Here is a 12,792-nt window from a genome sequence, read left to right as displayed (position 1 = left end):
AAGAGCTTTACATGCTTAGTTTGGGATCCCGGAGGCTATTGGCATTCCAAGCATTGGTGGATATTTTTGGATGAATTTAAGCATAAGCCGCCATAACAGGAAGCTCATCCAATGCCCAACTTAAGGACTTTAACTAAAAGTGCTAGGTGGGAGACAACCCACCATGGTATGATCGTTCAATTTTCAATTTTTATTTCGTTTTGTTTGATTTCAAGTTTTATTTTATTTTATAATATTGAACCTAGAATTTTGCATCGCATTCATATTAATCATTGCATTTTGCATATTGCATAAAAAAAAATCACGCCACGCGACCGCCTTATTGACGCGTCCGCGTCGCAAGGAAATGGGAGACAATAATACTATGAACAGAGAGTTACGCAGGAGCAGGGCTGGAGGTGTGCCAATGGCACAAATCACCCCACGCGACCGCTTCGCTGACGCGTCCGCGTCATATGAGAATAATGGCCTCCCACGCGATCGCATGCCCCACGCAGCCGCGTTGCCAGGATTTCGACGTAATAATGGTGCACAGCCGAAAGTTGTGCTAGAGTGGTGCTGGACTGGCGCTGGACGCGCAGTCCATCTCACGCGACCGCGTGCCCCACGCGGCCGCGTCACATCCTACTAAGTGGCCACTCGCGCGATCGCATGCCCCACGCGATCGCATCGCCCAATATTTGGCATTCAATGATTTTGACAGAGAGTTGTGTGAGCGCGAGGCTGCCCTCGCGCCAGCAGCATAAAACGGGTCACGCGACCGCGTGACCGACGCGACCGCGTCAATCAGTTTAAGTGCAAGTCGCGCGACCGCATGCCCCACGCGTCCGCGTCGATTGCGCCGCACAGCTTATCCTAATTTGCCAAATAACTTATCTTTTCTCCCTCAATCCTAATTTCTTCTATCTTTTCTTCTTTCTTCTTTCTCTCTTACTTTATTTGTTTCCATTCTCATTCTTCTTCTCTTTTATTTTATTTTATTTATTTTATTTGCATACTTTCATTCATTGCATTTTAATTTAGTGCATATTTTTCTTTTTTTTTCTACATTTATTATTTTTCCTTTGGTGTTGATTTTCTTATTTAACTGTTGCAACTTTTCTGGTATTATTTGGTGCTTAGTGACTTGTTTACACTGTTGGGTAATATTAAATCAATGCTACTCTTTTATGATATTTGTATTCCTTTTTGCATTGACATGAGCTTATACTGTCTTTCATTACCCACACTCTCCTCCCCTATGTTTCAAATCTTGCACCACTGGTATGCCATGGCTTCTTTTGTTTTCTCACTTGCACGTTGAAGCTTCCATGTAAATGAGACCCTTATCATTTTGGCATTAACCCACCCATACTTCATTTATTTTCTATCTTTATTTTTGAATTACTTTTCTTCCCTTTTTCTTTCAGGATGGCCACCCGGAAGGGAACCAGAAGACGTTTACATGGGGAGACACAACAAGTCAATCTGCACAATCTATAGAAAGGCATCAGTTGGAGCAGCCCGTCCACTTGTATATCTTAGCATGCACCGAGGACGGTGCAATCTTTAAGTGTGGGGAGGTCGATACCGATCTCCATGGGTTAGTCACTTTTCTATCTCAACACCATTGTTTTATTTTTTTTTTCATTATTCCATTCGCATATTTAATTGCATGTTTATTTGATTTTATGCATTTAGCCACTGCTTGGTTAAAATAATAAGTTTCTTTTTAAAACCCTATTTTTGAAAATTTTCACTAATTTAAATCAATTATTAAAATTTTTGTGATAAAACTTGTTTGAAGTTGTATTTGGAACATGGTTTTTGAGCCAAAGAACACACAACCTGTGAGATTTTGAGCCTATTTATATGGTTACATTATTTAACCATAAATATTTTATTCCTGTGTGTTTCCTTCTCTATGATTGTAATCTATATTTTGTCCCAATATATATGTCCATTATTTAGTGTATTTACATGCTTGCATATGATTGAGGCCATTGTTTGATTTTAGCTCACTTATCTCAAATAAGCCTACCCTTTAAATCACCCTTGTCAGCCACTTTGAGCCTTTTTAATCCCTATTTGTTTTGTATTTTACCACATCACTAGCCTTAAAGCAGAAAAACAATTAAATATCCCAATTGAATCTTTGGTTAGCTTAAGATAGGGATTGTGTAACAATTAAGTGTGGGAAAACTGTGGGAACATGGGTTAATAAGGGAATGTATCATGTTTCTAATTTATTTGAATATTGGAAATTTGGGAACCTACTCATGAAAAACCAAAATAGAAAAATAATAGAAAATTCATGTGCGTTGATAAGTTATATTTATTTCTCTACAAAAAAAAAAAAAGAAGAAAAATAGAAAAAAAATATATAATATAAATAAATAAATAAAGAGGACAAAATTACCCCAATGCTAAGTTAATGAAAATATCAATGCACATGTGACAAAAGTAAAGAAATATCAAAAATTTGGTACATGAGTATGGGAATTATACAAAAGTGGGAATTATGGATAGCTAGGCATGAATTTAAAAGTATATAGAGTATATGTATATTAGGTTAATTGAAGATTTACTTTACTAGCTCACTTAGCCTTATATATAGCCCTACCTTTACCTCAGCCCCATTACAACCCTGAAAAGACCTCATGATGTTTGCATTGGTATGCTAAATATTTGTTGATTGGTTAGATGAAGAACAAGGTTTAGAAAGCATGACTAGGGAAGAATAGAGTGATTGAACCTAGACACTTGAGAGTTAGAGTGATATACACTACCAGTGAGGATGCTTGATTATGTGTTCCCTGCTTTCATGAGCTCTCTTCTTACAAGTTGACTTGCTTTTTATTGTACGATTTGAATTAGTGGAATTTGAATTATTTTTGTCTTGAAAGATTTATTTATTTTTAACCAAGTAGGTAGAAACATTTTTTACATGTAGTTACATTCATAGGTTGCTATCATTCCTCTTCATCTTTATAGCTTCTCTTGATAAATGTTTAAGTGTAGAGAGGTTGATAAACCACTATTTTATGGTTTATCTTGTGCTCAATTGAGTGGTTTTTATCAACTCTTTACCTGCTTATTCATACTATTTGCATGAGTTTACGTTTTTGTTCCTGATTTTGTGCTATGATTGAAAACATGCTTCTTTGGTCTTAATTTTGATATATTTAATCTTCTCTTATTACCATTAGATACCTTGATATGTGTGTTAAGTGTTTTCAGAGATTACAGGGCAGGAATGGCTTGGAGGATGGAAAGGAAGCATCCAAAAATGGAAGGAATACAAGAAGTTGGAGAAATTGCTAAGTTGTCCAGCCTGACCTCTTCGCACTCAAACAGCTATAACTTTAGCTACAGAGGTCCAAACGACGCGGTTCCAGTTGCGTTGGAAAGCTAACGTCTGGGGCTTCGATTTGATATATAATTTGCCATAGCTGCCTTGATGCCAGGCGACACGAACGCGTGGATCACGCGGACGCGTGACCTGGCAGGAAAGCAATCCGCACGGCCGCGTGGACGACGCCTCCGCGTCACTTGCCCGCGATCTGAACGTAACAGAAATCACAGGGGGCGATTTCTGGGCTGCTTTTGACCCAGTTTTCAGCCCAGAACACACAGATTAGAGGCTATAAAGTGGGGGAATGCATCCATTCATGGAGAGCTCGCCAATTTAGTTACTTTCCATGATTTAGATCTAGTTTTGAGAGAGGTTCTCTCCTCTCTCTCTTAGGATTTAGGACTTCTCTTAGTTTTAGGAGTGACTCTCAATCCCAGGTTCTTTTTTTTTTATTTATTCTTCTAATCTAGTTTATGAACCCTTCATCTTAGATTATAATTTCCCTTATTAATGTTATTTTGAGGTATTTCAATTCATGATTGCTTTCTTTAATTTATGTTATTATTGCTTTACATCTGAAGGAATTTTTATTCCAGCAATTTTACTTTTTCCTCTTTTGGTCTTGGTTAAGAAAGTAGTAACTCAGGAGTTATCTTATCTCAACATAATTGATAACTGTTATCTTTGCTAATTGAACTGAGCTTCAATAATCCCAACCTTTTCTCAGGAAATAAATAGGATTCAAAGATCAAACTAATTAGTTCCTTGACTTTCCTTTACTTTAGTCAAGGTTGACTAAGTGGAATTAAGATTCAACTTTCATTGTTATTGATAAGAATAACTAAGTCTGGACTTCCAATTTCTCATACCTTGCCAAAAGTTTGCCTTGCAGCTATTTATTTATTTTAATTGCCATTTAATTTACCCGCCATTAAGTTACTTATTCCTTATTCTTGAAACCCCAATTTACAATCTCCATAACCAATAATAAGAACATACTTCCCTGCAGTTCCTTAAGAAGATGACCCGAGGTTTAAATACTCGGTTATCAATTTTAAGGGGTTTGTTACTTGTGACAACCAAAACGTTTGTAAGAAAGGTTGATTGCTTGGTTTAGTAACTATACTTACAACGAGTATTTACCATAACTTCGAAACCATCAATCTTCAGCTCTTTCAGTGCCTCCAGAGATCAACAAACATTAGAAAAGGAAGCTCATCAATAATGCCAAGTATTTCATTTGGGATGAACCATGTCTCTTCAAAAAATGTTCAGATGGAATACTTAGAAGATGCATTTCAGGGGAAGAAGAACGGGAAGTCTTATGGAACTGTCATGGTTCTCATTATGGAGGACACTTTGGAGGAGAAATGACTGTAGCCAAAGTACTGCAGTGTGGATTCTTTTGGCCCACTATCTTCAAGGATGCAAAAGAACTGGTACAACACAGCAATGAATGCCAAAGAGCAGGGAATCTACCTAAAAGAAATGAAATTCCACAACACTTCATCTTAGAACTTGAATTATTTAATGTATGGGGAATTGATTTCATGGGACCATTCCCAACCTCATACTTAAATAAATATATTTTGGTGGTAGTGGATTATGTATCAGAATGGGTAGAGGCCATTGCAACTCCAATAACTGACAAGAAGGTGGTGATAAACTTTCTCAGAAAAATATCTTTTGCCGATTTAGGGTGCTTAGAGCTCTTATCAGTTACGAAGGAAGCCATTTTTGCATTCGACCATTAGAGACTCTCCTCCTGAGATATGGAGTAAAGCATAAGGTTGTCGCACCTTATCAACCCCAAACAAGTGGGTAAACAGAGATATCCAACAGAGAGCTCAAAAGGATCTTGGAAAAGACTGTGGGGCTTTAAGAAAAGATTGGTCAAAAAAGTTGGATGATGCTCTTTGGGCATATAGGACAGCCTTCAAGACACCAATTGGAATGTCTCCATATCAATTGGTGTATGGAAAGGCTTGTCATCTACCATTGGAGCTTGAACACAAACCTTTCTGGGCACTCAAGTTACTAACCTTTGATAACAATGCTGTTGGTGAAAGAAGGATCTTGCAACTACAAGAATTGGAAGAATTTATTTCCCAAGCCTATGAACATGCCAAAATTTAAAAGGAAAGAGCAAAGAAAAAGCATGATCTCAATATAGCACCAAGGAACTTTGAAGAAGGGTAGAGAGTGCTCCTCTACAAGTCCAAGCTAAAGCTTTTTCCCGGCAAGCTAAAGTCAAGATGGTCAGGACCTTTTCTTGTCACCAAGGTCTCATCTTATCGACACATAGAAATCATGGAAGAAAATTCACAGGAGACCTTCACTGTGAATGGACAAAGGCTCAAGTACTATCTGGGCAATATGAGGAAAAGCCCCAAGATGAAGTACAAGCTCAACTGTGAGAAGCCAACCGTCAAGCTAGTGACGTTAAAAGAGCGCTTGTTGGGAGGTAAGCCAACCAAGGGTAATTTTCTTTTGCTAGCTGTTTCAATAAGGAGTTAAGTTGATTCCTCTGTATTGCAAGGAGCTAAGTTTGGTGTTACACATAAAAGGAATTCAAGCGTGAATGTGTAATTCTAAGTTTGGCATTCCACCAAAGATTTCACTAAGAGCACATTGCATCCCTCAGCATAATTAGTCACTAGTTCCAAACAATCAGAGAAACTACTAAACAATTGTTTGATTTTTAGTTCACAGTTCATTTTCTTAATAAAACCACTTAATGTTTCATGTATGTATTCACTCTGCTGCATATAAAAGTAGGCAAGAAACTAAGTTTGGTATTCACACACCAACTTAAGTCCAGAAAATCACAAGCACACATGCATCCTAACCATCTCTCAAGTGCTTGGAGAATGGTGTGCAAAATTGTGATCATTCCATTCCTTGGTAAAGGTGCTAAAAACTCACTACACACGTTCATGATCTTATATCTGTTTCACAACTTCATACAACTAACCAGCAAGTGCACTGGGTCGTCCAAGTAATAAAACCTTACATGAGTAAGGGTCGATCCCACGGAGATTGTTGGTATGAAGCAAGCTATGGTCATCTTGTAAATCTCAGTCAGGTGGATATCAAATGGTTATGGAGTTTTCGAATAATAATAATAAATAAACAGAAAATAAAGATAGGAATACTTATGTAAATCATTGGTGATAATTTCAGATAAGCGTATAGAGATGCTTTCGTTCCTCTGAACCTCTGCTTTCTTGCTGTCTTCATCCAATCAGTCTTACTCCTTTCTATGGCAAGCTTTATATAGGGCATCACCGTTGTCAAAGGCTACATCCCATCCTCTCTGTGAAAAAGGTCCAAATGCTCTGTCACGGCACGACTAATCATCTGGAGCTTCTCGATCATACTGGAATAGGATTCACCCTCCTTTTGCGTCTGTCACAGCCATTCCTTCCCAGATCCTACTCGAAATACCACAGACAAGGTTTAGACTTTCTGAATCTCAGGAATGGCCATCCATGGGTTCTAACTTATACCACGAAGATTCTGATCAAGGAATCCAAGAGACACTCATTCAATCTAAGGTAGAACAGAAGTGGTTGTCAGGCACGTGTTCATAGGGAATGATGATGACTGTCACGATCATCACATTCATGTTGAATTGTGAATGGATATCTTAGAAGCAGAATAAGTTGAATTGAATAGAGAAACAGTAGTACTTTGCATTAAATCATGAGGAACAACAGAGCTCCACACCTTAATCTATGGTGTGTAGAAACTCTACCGTTGAAAAATACATAAGTGAAAGGTTCAGGCATGGCCGAATGGCCAGCCCCCAAACGTGATCAATAGATCAAAAGATGTTCCGAAGATGTAAATACAATTGTAAAAAGTCCTATTTATACTAAACTAGTTACTAGGGTTTACATAAGTAAGTAATTGATGCATAAATCCACTTTCGGGGCCCACTTGGTGTGTGCTTGGGCTGAGCTTGAAGTTTACACGTGCAGAGGCTTCTTTTGGAGTTGAACGCCAAGTTGTAATGTGTTTTTGGCATTCAACTCTGGTTTGTGACGTGTTTCTGGCGTTTAACTCCAGACTCCAACGTAGAACTGGCGTTCAACGCCCTTTTGCGTCGTCTAAACTTGGGAAAAGTATGGACTATTATATATTGCTGGAAAGCCCTGGATGTCTACTTTCCAACGCTGTTAAGAGCGCGCCATTTGGAATTCTGTAGCTCCAGAAAATCCACTTTGAGTGCAGGGAGGTCAGAATCCAACAGCATCAGCAGTCCTTCTTCAACCTCTGAATCTGATTTTTGCTCAAGTCCCTCAATTTCAGCCAGAAAAATACCTGAAATCACAGAAAAACACACAAACTCATAGTAAAGTCCAGAAATGTGAATTTAACATAAAAACTAATAAAAACATCCCTAAAAGTAATTAGATCCTACTAAAAACATACTAAAAACAATGCCAAAAAGCGTATAAATTATCCACTAATCACAACACCAAACTTAAATTGTTGCTTGTCCCCAAGCAACTGAAAATCAAATAGGATGAAAAGAAGAGAATAGACTATAAATTCCAAAATATCAATGAAACTTAGCTCCAATCAGATGAGCGAGACTTGTAGCTTTTTGCCTCTTGAATAGTTTTGGCATCTCACTTTATCCATTGAAGTTCAGAATGATTGGCATCTATAGGAACTCAGAGTTCAGATAGTGTTATTAATTCTCTTAGTTCAGTATGTTGATTCTTGAACACATCTACTTTATGAGTCTTGGCCGTGGCCCTAAGCACTTTGTTTTCCAGTATTACCACCGGATACATAAATGCCACAGACACATAATTGGGTGAACCTTTTCAGATTGTGACTCAGCTTTGCTAAAGTCCCCAATTAGAGGTGTCCAGGGTTCTTAAGCACACTCTGTTTTTGCTTTGGACCTTGACTTTAACCGCTCAGTCTCAAGTTTTCACTTGACACCTTCACACCACAAGCACATGGTTAGGGACAGCTTGGTTTAGCCGCTTAGGCCAGGATTTTATTCCTTTAGGCCCTCCTATCCACTGATGCTCAAAGCCTTGGATCCTTTTTATTTACCCTTGCCTTTTGGTTTTAAAGGTTATTGGCTTTTTGCTCTTGCCTTTTGGTTTTAAAATATTTTGGCTTTTTCTGCTTTCTTTTTCTTTTTCTATTTTTTTTCGCCATTTTTTTCTGCAAGCTTTGTATTCACTGCTTTTTCTTGCTTCAAGAATCATTTTTATGATTTTTCAAATTATCAAATAACATGTCTCCTTGTCATCATTCTTTGAAGAGCCAACATATTTAACATTCATAAACAACAACTTCAAAAGACATATGCACTGTTCAAGCATTGATTCAGAAAACAAAAAGTATTGTCACCACATCAATATAATTAAACTAAGTTCAAGGATAAATTTGAAACTCATGTACTTCTTGTTCTTTTGAATTAAAAATATTTTTCATTTAAGAGAGGTGATAGATTCATAGGACATTCATAACTTTAAGACAAAGTTACTAAATATTAATGATCATGTAATAAGAAACTAACATAGATAAGCACTTAACATAAAGAAAACGAAAAACAGAAAATTTGAGAACAAGGAATGAGTCCACCTTAGTGATGGTGGCGTTTTCTTCTTGAGGAACCATTGATGTCCTTGAGCTCTTCTATGTCTCTTCCTTGTCTTTGTTGCTCCTCCCTCATTGCTCTTTGATCTTATCTAATTTCATGAAGGATGATGGAGTGCTTTTGATGTTCCACCCTTAGTTGCTCCCAATAATTGTGTGGAGGAAAATGTATCCCCTGAGGTATCTCGAGGATCTCTTGATTTGCAGTCAAATGTTCTACCACTCAGCTATAGACCCTTGAGATGAATCTCTTCATTTCTTATGACTTGGAGGTGGAAGCTTTTGTCTTCCATTTCCTCTTTCTAGAGGTTTCTCTGGCCTTAAGTGCCATCAATGGTTATAGAAAAATAAAAAAGTAATGCCTTTTCCACACCAAACTTAGAATGTTTGCTCGTCCTCGAGCAAAAGAAGAAAGAATAGTAGAAGAAGAAGAAGATATGGATGTGAGTGGTGAAGAGATGATGGGAAAGAGAGATTGAGGTGATATAGGATTATGAGGAGGGAAGGTGAGTGGAGGTATGTGGGGATCCTGTGGGGTCCACAGATCCTGAGGTGATCCTGTGGGGTCCACAGATCCTGAGGTGTCAAGGATTTACATCCCTGCACCAATTAGGCATGTAAAATGCCTTTGCATGCATTTCTGGCGTTTAGACGCCGAATTGGTGCTTGTTTGGGTGTTCAACGCCAGATCCATGCTTGTTTCTGGCGTTCAGTGCCAGCTTTCCTCAGTGTGCATTCCTGGGGTCTAAACGCCAGGATGCTGCTTGTTTTGGGCATTCAACGCCAGATCCATGCTCTGTTCTGGCGTTGAACGCCAGCCAGATGCTCCTTACTAGCGTTTAAACGCCAGTAAGCCCTTCCTCCAGGGTGTGATTTTTCTTCTGCTATTTTTGATTCTGTTTTTGATTTTTCTATTTATTTTGTGACTGCACATGATCATGAACCTAATAAAACATGAAAGAACAATAAATTAAAAATAAAATTAGATAAATAAAAATTGGGTTGCCTCCCAACAAGCACTTCTTTAATGTCAATAGCTTGACAGTGGGCTCTCATGGAGCCACACAGGTGATCAGGTCAATTTTATAGACTCCCAACACCAAACTTAGAGTTTGGCTGAGGCCTCCCAACACCAAACTTAGAGTTTGACTGTGGGGGCTTTAGTTGACTCTGTACTAAGAGAAGCTTACTGTGCCTCTTTTCCATGTTTACAGAAGGATGACCTTGAGTTTTAAACACAAGGGAGTCCTCATTCAATTGAAGGACTAGTTCACTTCTGTCTACATCAATCACAGCTCTTGCTGTGGCTAGGAAGGGTCTTCCAAGAATGATGGATTCATTCTCATCCTTCCCAGTATCCAGGATTATGAAATCAGCAGGGATGTAAAGGCCTTCAACCTTTACTAACACGTCCTCTACTTGTCCATAAGCCTCTTTTCTTGAGTTGCGTGCCATCTCTAATGAGATTCTGGCAACTTGCACCTCAAAGATTCCCAGTTTCTCCATTATAGAGAATGGCATGAGGTTTATTCCTGACCCAAGGTCACATAGAGCCTTCTCAAAGGTCATGGTGCCTATGGTGCAAGGTATTAGGAACTTTTCAGGATCCTGTTTCTTCTGAGGCAATCTCAGTTGATCCAATGCATTTAGTTCATTGGTGAACAGGGGAGGTTCATCTCCCCAAGTCTCATTACCAAATAAATTGGCATTCAGCTTCATGATTGCACCAAGGAACTTGGCAACTTGCTCTTCAGTAATATCCTCATTCTCTTCAGAAGAGGAATACTCATTAGAGCTCATGAATAGCATAAGGATGTTCAATGGAATCTTTATGGTCTCTAGATGAGTCTCAGATTCCTTTGGTTCCTCAGAGGGAAACTCCTTATTGATCACTGGACGTCCCAGGAGGTCTTCCTCTTTGGGATTCACGTCCTCCCCTTCCTCCTTGGATTCGGCCATGATGGTTATATCAATGGCCTTGCACTCTCCTTTTGGATTTTCTTCTATATTGCTTGGGAGAGCACTAGGAGGGGTTTCAGTGATCTTCTTACTCAGCTGGCCCACTTATGCCTCCAAATTTCTAATGGAAGACCTTGTTTCATTCATGAAACTCACAGTGGCCTTAGATAGATCATAGACTAAATTTGCTAAGCTAGATGGATTCTGCTCAGAATTCTCTGTCTGTTGCTGAGTGGATGATAGAAAAGGTTTACTATTGTTAAACCTGTTTCTTCCACCATTATTAAAGCCTTGTTGAGGCTTTTGTTGATCCTTCCATGAGAGATTTGGGTGATTTCTCCATGAGGGATTATAGGTGTTTCCATAGGGTTCACCCATGTAATTTACCTCTACTATTGCAAGGTTCTCAGGATCATAAGCTTCTTCTTCAGAAGATGCCTCTTGATTGCTATTGGATGCAGCTTGCATTCCATTCAGACTCTGAGAAATCATATTGACCTGCTGAGTCAATATTATATTCTGAGCCAATATGTCATTCAGAGTATCAATTTCAAGAACTCCCTTCTTCTGAGGCGTCCCATTACTCACAGGATTCCTCTCAGAAGTGTACATGAACTGGTTATTAGCAACCATGTCAATGAGTTCTTGAGCTTCTGCAGGCGTTTTCTTTAGGTGAATGGATCCACCTGCAGAAGTATCCAATGACATCTTAGCTAATTCAGACAGACCATCATAGAATATATCCAGGATGGTCCATTCTAAAAGCATGTCAGAAGGACACTTTTTGGTCAGTTCCTTGTATCTCTCCCAAGCTTCATAGAGGGATTCACCTTCTTTTTGTCTGAAGGTTTGAACATCCACTCTAAGCTTACTCAGCTTTTGAGGAGGAACGAACTTGGCTAAGAAAGCCTTGACCAGCTTATCCCAAGAGTTCAGGCTATCCTTAGGTTGAGAGTCCAACTATATTTTAACTCTGTCTCTTACAGCAAACGGGAAAAGCATGAGCTTGTAGACTTCAGGATCTACTCCATTAGTCTTAACACTGTCACATATCTGCAAGAATTTAGTTAAGAACTGAAAGGGATCTTCAGATGGAAGTCCATGAAACTTGCAATTTTGTTGCATCAGAGAAACTAATTGAGGTTTAAGCTCAAAATTGTTTGCTCCAATGGTAGGGATGGAGATGCTTCTTCCATGTAAATTGGAATTAGGTGCAGTAAAGTCACCAAGCATCCTCTTTTCATTATAATTATTTTTGGCTACCATCTCCTCTTCCTGTTCGAAAATTCCTGTAAGGTTGTCTCTAGATTGTTGTATTTTAACTTCTTTTAGTTTTCTTTTCAGAGTCCTTTCAGGTTCAGGATCTGCTTCAACAAGAATGTTCTTGTCCTTGCTCCTACTCATATGAAAGAGAAGGGAACAGAAAAATAATAATAGGGATCCTTTTTACCACAGTATAGAGGTTCCCTTGTTGTGAGTAGAAGAAAAGAAGAGTAGAAGAGAAAAGAAAGGAGAATCCAAACAGAAGGGTGAGGAGAGCAGAGATATGAGATGAAGAGAAGTGTTAATTGATGAATAAATAAATAGAAGAAGAAGGGAGGTGAGAGAATTCGAAAAATAAAAATTAAATTTTAAAGTTAAATTTCGAAAATAGTTTTTGAAAAAGGTTAGTAGTTTTCGAAAATTAGGAATGAAATAAAATTAAAATCAAAAATTGAAATAATTAGTTAATTAAAAAGAAATTTTGAAAAAGAGGGAAGGGATTTTCGAAAATTAAAGGTAAAAAGTTAGTTGGCCAGTTTTACTAAAGATAAGAAGATAAGAAGTCGAAAAAGGTATTTGAAAAAGATAAGATAAAAATATATTTTTCA

The 12,792-nt window shown here is 38.3% G+C and overlaps 1 non-coding gene across 1 annotated transcript; it reads left to right on the top strand.

Moving 5' to 3' along the window:
* Positions 1-11,683: 11,683 nt before the first annotated feature.
* On the top strand, positions 11,684-11,791 carry LOC148545163 (small nucleolar RNA R71). The gene has a single exon (XR_015902030.1). It is a non-coding gene; the product is annotated as a small nucleolar RNA R71 (small nucleolar RNA).
* The last annotated feature ends 1,001 nt before the right edge of the window (positions 11,792-12,792 follow it).

Source organism: Arachis ipaensis, chromosome B9 (genome assembly GCF_059453495.1).
Source record: "Arachis ipaensis isolate K30076 ecotype BB chromosome B9, ASM5945349v1, whole genome shotgun sequence".
Taxonomy (NCBI): Eukaryota; Viridiplantae; Streptophyta; class Magnoliopsida; order Fabales; family Fabaceae; genus Arachis; species Arachis ipaensis.
The sequence above is the reverse complement of the archived record's forward strand: the minus strand, read 5'-3'. Positions and strand labels throughout refer to the sequence as shown.